Here is a 15,730-nt window from a genome sequence, read left to right on the forward strand (position 1 = left end):
AGCTCGCATGCTCCTGGAAGCCCCTGGGGGGCCATCGGTCAGGCAGGGCTCACATCCTTGGTGCACACAGTCACTTCCTCCCAGACCCCCCTTGGCTTCTCCAGCTGACTTCTCGGAACTCACATTCTGTTCTTTAATTCTGTCCTCTGTGAAACCAGAGCTTCATATCTTCCACAGTGATTTATAATCACTGTGCTCTAGGAGCACCCCCAGGGTCAGGTCTGGAGTCCTGGACACAGGTGGAGCCCAGCAAGCCCGTTCTGCACCTGCTGTGAGGAAGACCTGATCCAGGTGCTGCTGTTGAGACGGCCTGAGGCACATTAGCCAAAGCCTTGGGTTTGAGTTCAGAGCAACAAAGTACCGAAGTTCAACCCTTCAGCCACGGCAAGCGGCATGTGGGTGTCCCCTGCAGATACATGCTGGCCCGATGTGGCGCTGGGAGCATCTCAGGGCCCGCAGTGTAGACAGAGGGATCAGGAAGGGAGGGGAGGGCGGGGTCAGAACTCAGGAGGCGGAAGCAACCCTGGAACCAGCCTGAAACCTAAAGTAGGTCAAGAAATACCTATGGAACAGATAATCTAAAGCATTCCCTAATTCTGCAAGTGAAGAGCCCAAAGCTCAAAATAAGTAGTTGCCTACAGTTGTACTAGAAGTCGGTGGCTGAGCTGTGCTGAGATCCGAGGGGCTTCAGCCAGGTCCCCAAAGTGGCTTTGCATGCGTGCTCAGTTGCTCAGTAATATCTGATTCATGACCCCATGGACTGCAGCCCGCCAGGCTCCTCTGTCCGTGGGACTCTCCAGGCAAGAACGCTGGAGTGGGTTGCCACTCCCTCCTGCAGGGAATCTTCCTGACCCAGGGATCAAACTCGCATCTCCTGCAGCTCTGACATTGCAGAAAGATTCTTTATCTCTGAGCTGCCTGGGAAGTCCCCAGAGTGGCTTTACTAGAGCTGAAATCACCCACTTGGTGACCCTCCACGCGGAAGGAGAAGGCGGCCTCAGAGAAACATCCCAGATGGTTGTGACCAGCTGGTGAGGTGGATAGAGTCCTCAGCCGCATCCGTCTCAGGGTGTGAGGCCACCCCTGGGTGGTGGGAAGCCCACACATCAGCAGAAGGAGGAGGGAGATGGAAAACACAGGCGGACAGAGGTGGGCACCCGCTCAGTCCTGCCCCCAGGGACACCTAGCATCCAGCAGGATGGCACCCCCAAGCATCCCAGGGCCTCACAGAGCTCACCCTCAGGTCCTAAGCTGGGCTTTACAGGGGCAGCCTGAGCCCCGGGCAGCTCAGGGTAGGAGCACCGGATACAGAAGGTCACAAAACCACAGGATCAACAGATACATGCTACTGGAGCGTCAAGTCCCTTCAGATATACACTGGGTAGTTAAAAGTTCACTACTAAAATTCTGCTGTATTTGTTTAAAAAGAAAGCCATGCATATCACAGAGTAAAACCTATTTAATTAACAAACACTGAGTGTCCACTTTGTGCAAATAGTGTGAGGCATGAAGAACCAGTGGGCAGTAGGAAGGAATTCCCACAAAGTGATACAGGCTCAGGGGGCTCCACACAAGGGGTGGCCCTGCACAGAGATGCTGGGTCAGAGACCTTCTGAGAAGGTGGCGTTTGAACCAAGACCCAGTGAAGGGGGCACAAGGCGTGTGCATGGCTATCTGGGGGAGAGCAACAGAGCAAGTTTATTTTTCATCATCTTTAAAGATAAAGCATGACTATTAAGATGTTTTGACTTAGGTGCCACGTCAGGACCTTTGGCTCTGCTCCCCAGCTTCTTGGAATACATACTTACTTTTCCTCTCAAGTGAGCTAAGAAAAACGTGTTGTTTAGATGTTGACTTCTCTTGCTAAAAGGCAAGCAAGTCAGCCTAACTGGTGATAGAGTCTTCAGAGAAGGGGCATGAGACAGCTGACCTTCCACGATTAAGGAAGCTGGTCCAGAATAGCAGGGCATGCAGGGTTCCTGGTCACCTCAGTAGGGGCAGCAGGTCCTGAGAAAGGCTTCTCCAGGGCGAGGCATGCTGTCCTGACTCAGAGTGCGGCCTTCTCCACTGACTTTTCTCACCTCAAACCACATTGTTCCAGCACCAGTTGCCTAAGTATTCCAGCCTGTCTTCATCCTTCTTTGTCTGAACTTTCAGATCTGACCAGTTTAGCATTTAAAGACTCCATAATTAAAACCCTTTGCATGGCCAAGAGACAGAAGCCCCCTTCAATGTGGGGAGACAGATCCGTCTGTTCACTAAGTACACACTAGTACGTAATCACTAAGTTGTGTCCAACTCTTTGCAACCCCATGGACTGCAGCTCGCCAGGCTCCTGTCCTCCACTGTCTTCCGGAGTTTGCTCCATGTCCATCAATGCAGAAATGCCATCTAACCATCTATCTCATCCTCTACGATCGGCTCATGTAATAAAAGCCTTGGCATCCCCAAGTAGACAGGAGCCTTCTTCAATGTGGGGAGAAAATGCCATCTGTTTGCTACTCATGTGCAATAATTTTTGACTGGCCAGAAAGAGAGAGGGAAGTGTGCGCTGTGATGACCACAGAGGAAGAACACAGTGAGCAGGCCTGCGGTGGCGCTGGGGAGCAGCGGGTGGGGAGCGGAGACTGGGAAGCTGGGGGTGCTAAGTGGGGCCCAAACACTTCCTCTCCCCCCAACCCCGAGGATTTTCCAAGGCAGAGTTTGGAATCCGCTATCTTGCAGCTTTACTTTTTTATCTTTTATTTTTAAACATAATTATTTGGGAATTCCTTTACTGTGTTTTATTTTGGTTGTGAAAATGTGGCAAGCAGATCATCACAGTGGAGGGCTTTGCCTGGTCTGCATGAATGGCCAGTGACCAAACTGGCCTAAAACTGAAGACTCTGATGTTCAGACATTGAATTTCCCACAATTCCTGGCCACAGGGTGTTATTAATAGATGTCCATTAGCTTTGACTGATGAATGTCAGGCAAATTATTGGGAAAATAAACATTTTCCACTTTTACAATGATAGTGAAATTCAGTTCTAGTCTTCTCTAAGTTATAATCTGTAACTCAGCTATAGTTATATCTGTTATAAATAGTTCTAATTATGTCAGTTATAAATATCTCAGCTACAGTTATAAATCTATTTCAGTGTTTTTTGGTTGTGTTCTATTTTTGTCATAACATGTTATTTTGAACTTCATTAAAATGACAGATAGTCACAGATTACCAATCACAGCCAACACAATTGTCTAGTTTAAGTATTGCAAATAATGAAACCAAGTGAAAATCTGCCAAAAGACAGGCAATTTTAGATGGCCTTGCAATCCCAGTTGCTGTTGACAGCTATTTTCATTTTAATTTATACAAAGTATCCATATAAACAATATAGATACATTGAATATATGCAGATGTATGACTTGAGCACTACTTTGCTAGCGTGTGAGATGAGTGCAATTGTGTGGTAGCTTGAACATTCTTTGGCATTGCTGTTCTTTGGGATTGGAATGGAAACTGAACTTTTCCAGTCTTGTGGCCACTGCTGAGTTTTCCAGATTTGCTGGCATATTGAGTGCAACACTTTCACAGCATCATCTTTTAGGATTTGAAACAGCTCAAATGGAATTATCTCACCTCCACTAGCTTTGTTCGTAGTGATGCTTCCTAAGGCCCTCTTGACTTCACATTCCAGGATGTCTGGCTCTAGGTGAGTGATCACACCATCATGGTTATCTGGGTCATGAAGATCTTTTTGTATAGTTCTGTGTATTCTTGCCACCTCTTCTTATTATCTTCTGCTTCTGTTAGGTCCCTACCATTTCTGTCCTTTTTTGTGCTCAACTTTCCATAAAATGTTCCCTCTGTATCTCTAATTTTCATGAAGAGATTTCTAGTCTTTCCCATTCTATTGTTTTCCTCTATTTCTTTGCACTGATCACTGAAGAAGTCTTTCTTATGTCTTCTTGCTATTCTTTGGAACTTTGCATTCAAATGGATATGTCTTTCTTTTCTCCTTTGCCTTTAGCTTCTGTTCTTTTCTCAGCTATTTATACAGCCTCTTTAGACAACCATTTTGCCTTTCTGCATTTCTTTTTCCTGGGAATGGTCTTGATCACTGCCTCCTGTACAATGTCATGAACCTCCATCCATAGGTCTTCAGGCACTCTGTCTGTTGCTGAAGAATTGATGCTTTTGAACTGTGGTGTTGGAGAAAACTCTTGAGAGTCCCTTGGACTGTAAGGAGATCCAACCAGTCCACCCTAAAGGAAATCAGCCCTGAACGTTCATTGGAAGGACTGATGCTGAAGCTCCAATACTTTGGCTCCAATACTTTGACTGTAAGGAGTCCAACCAGTCCACCATAAAGGAAATCAATCCTGAATGTTCATTGGAAGGACTGATGCTGAAGCTAAAGCTGAAGCTCCAATACTTTGATTCGAAGAACTGACTCATTTGAAAAGATCCTGATGCTGGGCAAGATTGAAGGCAGGAGGAGAAGGGGATGGACAGAGGATAAGATGGTTGGATGGCATCACCGATGCAATGGACATGAGTTTGAGTAGGCTCCGGGAGTTGGTGATGGACAGGGCGGCCTGGCGTGCTGCAGTCCATGGGGTTGCAAAGAGCTGGACACGACTGAGCAGCTGAACTGAACGGTATGACTTACAGTCAACACTTGAGCATTCCAGGTTGCTTATTTTTGTATTCAATTTCTGTAGATCTTATAAAGCAAAGAAGTGGGAAATGCCCAGACAGAGCAAAGGTTTCACTTGTTTGAAAGCAACTGTTGAGACATTTTACATATTCTAGACTGAAGCGTTTGTAAAACTCATACAGAAGATTTACATATCTGTGGAGCAGAGCACATGAGCAGGCAGGTTAGATTCCCGGTGTGTGTCAGTGCGCCCTTGCTTTGTGAGAACTTTCAAATGGAGAAAACTCGATCCACGGGTGGTCACTGTGAGAAACGGCTCTGCTCAAGCAGTTCTACCCTCTTGCTGCTTTGCAGTTTTCCTCGCTTTGTCTTTGCTCTGACCTCACCGTCTGTGCTTTCTCCCTCACTCTGTGTATTCCCGCGAGAGTCAGCTGATTAAAGGGCAAGGCTCAGTGATGACTCAAGGACAAAATTGCTTCTACAGACTATCTGTGCTTTGATACACTTCTGAATAGTGGCAAGCTGACACTCACAACCCCCTTAGGACACATCTCTAATGAGGGAGACAGATGCAGGAACTTATATTTTCAGGTGGAATGTCTCTGAGACATAGCAGTGCTAATCCAAGCTTACTGCTGGCTGGAGGTCCTGACTCCACAGCAGAGATGAGGTTCTCCACACCGGTGCTTGCAGAGTGACCAACAAAGCGAGACTCGGGGGGGTCATCGAGGAGCACAGAGGACTGACTGCAAGGAGCAGGTGGTGGGAGAAGCCCTGGAGGGAAAATCACCCAAAGCCTCAGACTCATGAGGGCAAAGCCACGAGAATTGACAAGAGAAAACTGATTTGTTCAAACAGGACTTGAGCTTGGCAGTTCAACACTGGTTAGTGCTCTGGAGTTCAGCCTGGGTCAAGAGCTATAGCTTGAGTGTGTTGGGATTTCAAGACTTGGCTGAAGTCCAGATAGTACACTGGGTCACAGACCACACAGAATCACTTCACCCTCAGGCTGGTTCCCGCTGACTGCCATCGGTTTTCTGAGAAGTGGTTGTGGTTTTGGTTTTTCTTTCTGTTGGTCTGTTTCCGTCTTCTGTTGCTTTGTGTAATTTCTTGTACTCTCTGGACTCACACTCTGTGAATCTTCAATTTTATTAAACCCAAGTTCCATCTTGTGCAAGATTTGCTCTATGACCGTGGGCTTCCAGAGCTACAAAGAGATCCACCACCCTTTGCTCCATGACCGTGGACTTCCAGAGCTACAAAGGGATGGATCTGCCACCCTTTGCTCCATCTTCATCCCCCTTCCACTCCGGGATATCAGCATTTCCACACTGGTCTCTAACTGTCCAAGGAGTCACAGTCTGGTCCCACTTCCTAGGCAGGAGATGGTCATAACAGATTCACTTCCATAAAAGCTTATTGGGCTTGTGTTTAAATTTTTCCAGAGCTTGGTTTTTTAGTAAATAATTGGAGATCAAACTTTCAGCTATTAAGAAATACCAAGGTATTACTAATTAAACTGGCTAGATAAGTTATCACCTCCTGAACTCATTTACATTTTAAAAGAGAAATTCTGGGAACAAGCGTACAGGCCCACAACAGTAGCTCTGTGGCATTGCATATTTCAGGCACTCAGGGAGAACTGGTGGATATGCCGTTCTAAACAGTAACAGCATCACCAGTCTTTGAGTCTGTGTTTACACCAGCCTCTGGCCTACATTCTTTTTAAACAACATATCATTTAAGTTCTTATTTCGTAAGAACCTTAGGAAACGAGTATTTCTTTTGGGGGGGGGAGGGGCGTGGAATGGGAAAATAGATGCTCAGATGCTTAGTGTGCCTACGTCATACAGCTGACAAAGGTCAGAACTGAATCAAGCATTTAACCTCTGTAATCTAATGTCTTTCGGCAGGAGGTTGTCAACAGTGAAACAAACACAGAGCCTAGGTATTCACCTATGATATATAAATAAGCTGTTCTCAGGGTTTGGCTTTGGCTTTTCTCCACAAACACATTTTACCAGCTCTGTTAGGCTCTCCCATCTGTAATGCTTAGAAACGCTAAGAGCTCCAAGGACAGGAAGTGAAGGTCAGCCTCTCAGAATGCCTTGTCGTCACCCAAGCCCACAAGTGACCCAAGCCCACCGCTCCACAGCCGTGCACAGCACTTCCAACTGGAAACTTTAAATATTTGCCTTGTGCTATATTTGGGAAAGAGACTACTTTATGTTTATGAATGTCTGTTCTCCTTGTGTTTACTTTACGCTAATGGAGCTAAATGTGAACTCTCACGGTCTAATCACCATAGCTTCTGTCAGACTTGTTCCTGGCCCTGGCGCTCCAGCGCTGATTCCTTGTGTTCCTTCCTGCTTTACGGCTCCGTTTCCCAGTCTGCCCTCCCGTTCCTGGAGCGGTTAATGGCTGGGGTCCTCGGGAGAGGGCGTTCGTGCCTAGAATCCCCTCCCTGCCGTCCCCCCAGCGCCGCGTCCCAGGGCCGTCAGCCTCTGTGCCCCGCAGGAGCTGAGTCACCCTTGTGGCAGGGCTGAGGGGTGGCTTAACCGTCTCCGAATATTTACACTTAAAAAAGTGAATATATCACAAAAAATAAATGAACTTCTAACTGTTCAAGCTTGAGGCAAAGCAACGATAAATTGTGAGGATTTATGTGCAAGATGTTTATTATTTTTTATTTCAGTTATTGTACTTATAAGTCCACAATTTCTATTTTGAAACATGTATTTATATTCTTTCACTTATTTAATATGTATTTTTATATTTTATATTAACTTTCAAATTTAAAAAACTTTTAAACATACAATTTAAATTCTAAACATATATTTATAATTTCAATCTCACTATTGATATTCTCCATTGTGGTGAGACATTATGGTCATACATTAGTTGTTTAGGTATGGCTTTCTTTATTTTTTTAATATAGTTAAAATATCTGACTTAAGTCTTTGACTAGTAATTCTACCATGGGCCTCCTCCAGGAGTTTCTGCTTTCTTCCCTGTGTGTGGGCTGTACTTTCTTGCCTCTTTGCATGTCCTATAAACTGACCTTTTAAGCACTATAACACGGAAACACTGGAATTGGGTCCACCCTCTCCACGGCGTTTGTTGCTGTTGCCTTTTGTGCAGTACTAGTACTTTTCATCGCTGTTTGCTTTTCTGGTGATTTCTGAACTAATTCTGTAAATCTATTTTCTCAGTCTTGTGTGGCCACTGAAGTCTCTGCCCAGCTAGCTTAGTGGTCAAAAACAACTGGACTGGTTTTCTTGAACACCTGGAACCGCGAAGCCTCTAGGCCTGCCAAGGTTCTGTGCGGTGGCAGGCCCTCAGCACCCAGCCAGGCAGTCAGGAACTCTGCCGTGGCTTCACCTCCCACCGGCTCAGGGCTCGGGTTCATTCTAGCATGTCCACAGCCCTGGGCCTGCATGTGACTTCTAGGTTCCCAGGGAGGTCCTCACAGAGCCTTAACAAACCCCTGTGGGCAGCTCATGAGCCTCTTTTCCTTTTGTGCTTCTGGTCAGACTGTTGTTTGCCCCACTGTTATCCAATGTCTTGGGCAGCTGGTTAGAAATGAAAGAAGAGAAGTTACAGCTGACACCACAGAAATACGAATATGCCAATAAAATAGACAACCTACAAAGAATAGATAAATTTCTAGATATGTGCAGTCTCCCACTTACTCAGGAAGAAAGAGAAAACACGGACAGACCAATTACTGGTAATGAAATTGAATCAATAATCAAAAAACTCCCAACAAACAAAAGTCCAGGACCAGATGACCTCACAGGTAAATACTACAAAATATTTAATGAAGTTTTCACTAATCCTTCTCAAACTAGTTCAGAAGAATTGAAGAGCAAGGAATGCTTCCAAGCTCTTTCTGTGAGGCCATCATAACCTGATACCAAAACTAGACAAAGACACCACAAAAGAAAAGAAAAAATAAAATTAGAGACCCATAATATTGATGAACACAAGTGCATCAGTGTTCACTTGAAAAGTCCTTAACAAAATATTAGCATGCTAAATTCAACAATACATTAAAAGGATCATATACCATGATCAAATGGTATTTACCTCAGAGATGCAAGTTTATCTGTAAATCAATCAGTGAGATACACTAAATTAACAAATTAAGGAATAAAAATCATATGATCATATAACAGATGCAGGAAAAGCTTCTGACAAAATTCAACATCTATTTATTACAAAAATTATCAACAAACTGCGTAGAGAGGGACATACCTCAACGTAATAAAAAGACAAACCCACGGCAAACATCATCAATGGTGAAAAGCTGAAAATATTCCCTCTAAGACTGGGAGCGAGACAAGGATGCCCACTCTCCCCACTCATCTGAGCCGCCAGGGAAGCCCACCAGAGGTGCCAGTCACAGCAGTCAGACAGAGAAAGAAAACAAAGAAGTGACATGAATCTAAGTTGGAAAGGAAGAAGTAACACGTCACGCTTGTAGATGACAATATCTCACACACACACACACACACACACACACACACACTCAGAGCTGACTCGTTGGGAAAGACTCTGATGCTGGGAAAGATTGAGGGCAGGAGAAGGCGGCAGCAGAGGGTGAGATGGCTGGATGGCAGCACCGATTCAATGGGCAGGAACTGGAGCAAACTCCAGGAGATGGTGTAGGACAGGGAAGCTTCGTGTGCCAGAGTCCACTGGGTCTCAAAGAGTCAGACACAACTTAGTGACTGAACAACGACAGATATAGAATCCTAAAGACCTCACCAAAAAACCTATTAGATTTAATAAATGAACTCAATAAAGTTGCAGGATACAAGATTAATACACAGAAATCTGTAATATTTCTATACGATAATAACAAATTATCTGAAAGGGAAAATAAGAAAACAATTTCATTTACAATTGCATCAAACAGAATAAAACACCTAGGAACAAATCTAACCAAAGAGCTGAAAGACTTGTATTCTATGACTATATGACAGGTCTACAAGACCTGATGGAAGAATTTGAAGATGACACAAATAAAGGGAAAGATAAACTATGCTGGTGGATTGGAAGAATTAATATTGTTAAATGACCATACTACCCAAGGCAATCCACAGATTCAATGCAATTCCTATCAAAATAGCAATGGCATTTTTCATAGAACTGGAGCAAATTCTAAAAGATTTAGAATAGGCACAAAAGATCCTGAATAACCAAAACAATCTTGAGAAAGAAGAGCAGAGCTGGTGGTACCAAGACCCCTGACTTCAGACCATACTGCAAAGGTGCAGTAGCCAAGGCACGCTGTCACTGGAGCAAAAGAGACAGCAGTGGAGCAGACTAGGGAGCCTCAAAATAAACGCACAGGTACATGGTTACTTAATCTACAGCAAAGGAGGCAAGATTATACACAGGAGAAGGTGGGGACACGACACAAGTGAAGGAGATTAAGAGATACGAACTTACAGTTAGAACCTAAACCAGTGACAGAGATAAAATATGCAGCAAGAGGCAAAGAGTCAGTAACGCTGCATTACCTGTGTGAGCGTCAACTGTTACTAGACGGTAATCGTAAAGCGGTAATCGATGCACAGTGCAGTGAAGGTCAAATCACTATGCGCAGCTGAAGGGACTGTAATAGGTACATGAACTATACTTCAATGAAAGTGAAAGTGAAGTCGTGCCCGACTCTTAGCAACCCCGTGGACTGCAGCCTACCAGGCTCCTCCGTCCATGGGATTTTCCAGGCAAGAGTACTGGAGTGGGGTGCCATTGCCTTCTCTGACAAATCCCCACAAATTCTAAACAGAAGCTCCAAGCAGAACTGCTGACACCCCCCTCCCCAGGCTCCCACAGGCCCTGCTTGTCCAGCCCTGGCTGCTGTGGCTGTTCACTCAGAAGATGCTCCAGATGTGAAGTTGCATCACCCAAAGAAGAAAACTGCCGGAAATGTCCACTTACCTCCTCCCTACACCAAGCACCATCCGATATGAGGGAACAAGACGCCAGTGCTTTTGCCCAGAGGCAGGACCTACTCTGAGCCCAAATGCCCTGTCATGTTCTGAGCTTCTCTGACCTCTCACTCTGCCCTGCTCCTTCCCTCCCTGTTCCCTCACTCCCAGAATCCTTCCTAGATAAATCATCTCACTGGGGTCCTTGACTCAGGTTCCATGTCCTAAGACCCCTTTTCTTATCTCTCTTCTCACACAGACCATGTTCCCATTCATCATCACTCAGTCATGTCTGACTTTATGTGACCACATGGATTCCAGCACGCCAGGCTTCCCTGTCCATCACCAACTCCCAGAGTTTGCTCAAACTCATGTCCATCGACTGGGTGATGCCATCCAATCATCTCATCCTCTGTCTGTCCCCTTCTTCTCCTGCCTTCAATCTTGCCCAGCATCAGGGTCTTTTCCAATGAGTCAGTTCTTCCCATCAGGTGGCCAAAGTATTGGAGTTTCAGCTTCAGCATCAGTCCTTCCAACGAATATTCAGGATTGATTTCCTTTAGGATGGACTGGTTGGATCTCCTTGCAGTCCAAAGGACTCTCAAGAGTCTTCTCCAACACCACAGTTCAAAAGCATCAATTCTTCAGCTTTCAGCTTTCTTTATAGTCCAACTCTCACATCCATACATGACTACTGGAAAAGCCATAGCTTTGACTAGCTGGACCTTTGTCAGCAAAGTAATGTCTCTGCTTTTTAATATGCTGTCTAGGTTTGTCATAGCTTTTCTTCCAAGGAGCAAGCATCTTTTAATTTCATGACTGCAGTCACCATCTGCAGTGATTTTGGAGCCCAAGAAAATAGTCTCTCACTGTTTCCTTTGTTTCCCATCTATTTGCCATGAAGTGATGGGACTGAATGCCATAATCTTAGTTTTCTGAATGTTGAGCTTTAAGCAAACTTTTTCAGTGTCCTCTTTCACTTTCATCAAGAGGCTCTTTAGTTCTTCTTCGCTTTCTGCCATAAGGATGGTGTCATCTGCTTATCTGAGGTTACTGATATTTCTCCTGGCAATCTTGATTCCAGCTTGTGCTTCATCCAGTCTGGCTGACAACCATGTCCGGAACTGTGCTGAGGTCACAGCAGAGGGCAAGAGACCGGGGCCCCTGCAACCTTCTTCTAGCTCAGCTGTGTGCCAAAGGCCTCAGTAGCTCAGACCCTGGGGGCATAGGGATTGGAGGCTTCCACCTCTGGGGCGAGTCAGCCAGAACAAAGTATGGTAGAGACATAATCCAATGAGGCAGAGCTGGCCTCTCAGCAGGTCCCCCCAACAAAGAGAAGCAGATTTTTTCCTCCTGGTTTGGATACTGGGGAACTTCAAGTCATTGAATTGGCTCCAAATAAAACCTTGTGATGCTCTAAAAATAACTGCTTCCCACAGTCAATCCAGTTACTACAAGGGGAAAAAACAAACACTACAAAAACAAAAATTAAAAGAAAATAGGGGAGATCTGGAGGCTGAAGTTATGGTCACTGCTTGTTTCTGGGGTACAATGTGGACGGAGATGTTGAGCTGAACCTGAGAAAGTTCCCCACCCTCAGCCTCTGCTTCTCTTTTCATCCCAGAGAGGCCAGCCCAGAGGCTAAAGACAGCCCTCTGCTAGTGTATTTAAGCAGATTTCCAACCAAGATTCCTAGTGCTTCTGAATTCTCAGACATATGTGTGTGCATGCTCAGTTGCTTCAGTCGTGTCTGGCTCATTGTGACCCTATGGACTGTAGCCCGCCAGGCTCCACTGTCCGTTGGATTCTCCAGGCAAGAATACTGGAGTGGGTTGCCATGCCCTCCTCCAAGAGATCTTCCCGACCCAGGGATGGAACCCGTGTCTCATGCCTCCTGCACTGGCAGGCAGGTTCTTTACCGCTGGTGCCACCTGGGAAGACCTTCAGACATACATCTATTGCTAAAAGGCACTGTAAAAACATATAGACCTCTCAGACTTATGGCCTAGGACCTCTAAAAGGCAATACCCAGCACTGCAAGGCCCACTGCCAGCCCCTGTGGGCTGAGAATTTTGAAAGCAGCTCAACCTTGAAATAACCCCTGAGGTAGTCTCATCCCGGGTATGAAACATACCAGCAGTTTTGCCAATGTTCCTATGTAGGGGCTGGCAGTCTACTTTCAGTCTTTAAGTTGCCCACAGACCCGTGTGAACTCAGGTTCCTCCAGAGTGTACCCTCAGTTCCTTCTGGTCTCCACCAGAACCTTGGCAAGATGCTGCCTGCTGCTGCCGACCCTGGCTCTCACCAGCCAACGGTCCAAACTGTTGCCCTCGCTCTTCTTTCTGCTCAGAATCTGAACTATTTTTTAAGATGTAAGTCCCCAAGAAGACTTCCTCAAGGATCCAAGCTCTGAGATACTTTTTCTTTGTTAGGGAGCACCCTGCAGGCAGACCCTGTGGGTCCTCGCCACGTCTCCAGAGCCTTTGACTTCTGGACTCCCCCTGACATTCCTGGGAGCAGCTCCACCCAGCAATGGCATGAGCTGGCGGTGAACGCCCCAGCTGTGGCAGCTTGTCCTGGAGCGGGCAGCCTGCTCTGTAGCAGCTCCCAAAGTCCCCCGGAGGCTTGAGCCCCGTTAAGCTCTTCTTCCCGCCCACTGTTCACGTTGCCCCTCCCCCTGGGGGCGGTTCCTGAGAACAGGCTCCAAACACGTTGCTCACACACGCGTTTGTCTCTGGGTCTCCTCCTGGAGGAAGCTCATCCCAAGACAGTCCCCACAGAACTTAACCATGAACTCATCTATTAATTATGGCTTTTTGCTTTCTTCTCTCTGTGCTATCTCATCAATGAAGTCACAAGCTATTTGAAGGAAGAGCTACATTTTTTTGCATCATTAATTTTCATACACTCTAGAACAGTACAGCATTTTATGCAGAAGAGATAGTGTGCTTAGCTTCTCAGTTACAAAGATTTTCTATCATGTTGTAGGTTTTCATGCTTATTAGAGTTTAGGAGATAGGAAGCTCGTGAGTTTACTAAACTGCATTTAAAGTATGTAAATGCCATTTACATATAGGATGCCATTATAGGTGCCCAAGCTCCTGTTTTTCATTTTTTATAACTTTTTGTACATATCTAACAGTGGGGAGGTCAGGGAACAACTAACGTGGAAGCGACTAACAGCACCATCGAGCGAATGAAGGCTGTAGTTCAGCAAAAATGTGCCCGTCTTGGAAACAGAAACTCTTTTAGATCCGTGGAGAATTTGACAGAGTGAGGCTGCTTGATCCACAACCTGTCCCCTCTCTGGGTTCTTTTATGAACCCCTCTCACCCCATCCACCTGAAGCAAATTATAAGCTGGTGACATTTTCCTGGATTGCACCACATCCTCTTTATTCTCCGTCTCCAGAGTCTAAGTTCCTCCTGCCTGTTCCTAGCTTTTCTCTCTCAGTTGAGACTTGCTGCAGCAAATATATCAATGGAAAGGGTCTCACCATCCAACTAAACTAAAGAATGAATTAAGTTTTCATTTTATTATATTCAATGCCTAATTAAAAATTATAAAAAATAAAACTGTAGTTTTTTAAAAAATTTAAATTATAATGACTGTGAGTTATAAGGAAAGTCCAAAGTGTGATCGGTATTTTCTGATGGAGAAGACTTGCATGTACATGAGTGAAAATATGCTTTGGTTTTTTGGAAAATTCTCTAACATAGAAGAGGAATATGCTATCGGTGTTAAACAAAAAATTCTTACCATAAATAATTACAATACTACAGCTGTCTATTTCCCCCCAAACAACTCACTGCTAATTTAACATCCATGAAAAGTGGACCCTGAATACCTACGATTTATTTCAGTAGGGCCCAGTAATGGTGATGGGCATTGTGAATAAAGGCCCAGGGATCCTGTTGCCTTGAGGCATCACCCCTTGAACCATGCTCTGGGGGTGGGCATGTCATGCTCTGACAATGGGCTGGTTCTCAAGAACCCAGGTTACGTGTCAAATTTAATTTGTTTATGTCTTTCGGGGGAGTTCCAATCTAAAGCTTGTTGGAAATGTAAAATATAAATTTTTATTAACCCAAAACAAAGAACTAGTTCCAGGATAATAATTTGCTTTCAAAATTCCTCCATTAAAAAAAAAAAATCCCTCCATAGTCTGCATCAGCTGCAGAATTAGCTATATGTGTCTCAAAGTGCCAAGTCACTCAGTCATGTCCAACTCTTTGCAACCCTATGGACAATAGCCTGCCAGGCTCCTCCATCCATGGGATTCTCCAGGCAAGAATGCTGGAGTGGATTGCCATTTAGAGGAAGTACGTTGTTTCAAGCTTAATAATTTTCAGGATAAACTGGTTGTAAATACCTTTAAAAAAAATAATTTGGCCTTGTCTCTTGATGCAAAAATACATATGACAGAGAAGTCCAGCACATAGTAACTCCCTAGGCACGTGGACTTCTCCCGGGAAATGCACTTTCCCTCCCAGGGTTCCCCATGTCAAGCCTGCAGTGTGGTGGTGAACATGGCTCTGGGGCAGATTAATTAACTCATTCAAACCAGCATTTATTGAGCTCTCACTGTGTGCTCACTGAAGACACGTGGTGAACAGACAGATTGGGGGGCCCCTGCTGTGGAGGTTTTGCTCTAGTGAAGGAGACAAACTAGCAAAGAGGGAAATAAATAATAGCGTTGCTCTTGGGAACAAGTGCTATGGAGAAACAACGGCAGGGGGAGGCGGATCACTGAGACTGCCGAGGAGACACTGAATGCGAGAAGGGGATCTTGGGGAGAGTTCTAAGGCCGGGAACACAGCTTCAGGGGCTGGGGTGGGAGGAAGCTGGCACGTCAGGACAGGCTTCAGTGAAGACTGCATTTTTATCCTCAGTGTTCCAGAGGGAGCATTCAGAGGCCTTCAGGGCAGAGCCGGGCTGTGATACCAGCTTCAGGACTGTGGTTCTGGGCACCATGGGGGAGACAGGACACATGGTCAGGAGGCTTCTCCACAGTCTGGGCAGAGAAGCAGCTGCTGAGACACGACCTGGCCAACCCAGGCTCTGGAGACACCACCCCCAGGACCTGACCGTGAGCCGGGAGGGGAGACGCGTTTCCCTATTTGGGGAAATGCTTTGGCCTGAGCA

The sequence above is a fragment of the Bison bison genome, unplaced genomic scaffold (assembly GCF_000754665.1).
Source record: "Bison bison bison isolate TAMUID 2011002044 unplaced genomic scaffold, Bison_UMD1.0 scf7180017864503, whole genome shotgun sequence".
In the NCBI taxonomy this organism is placed as follows: domain Eukaryota; kingdom Metazoa; phylum Chordata; class Mammalia; order Artiodactyla; family Bovidae; genus Bison; species Bison bison.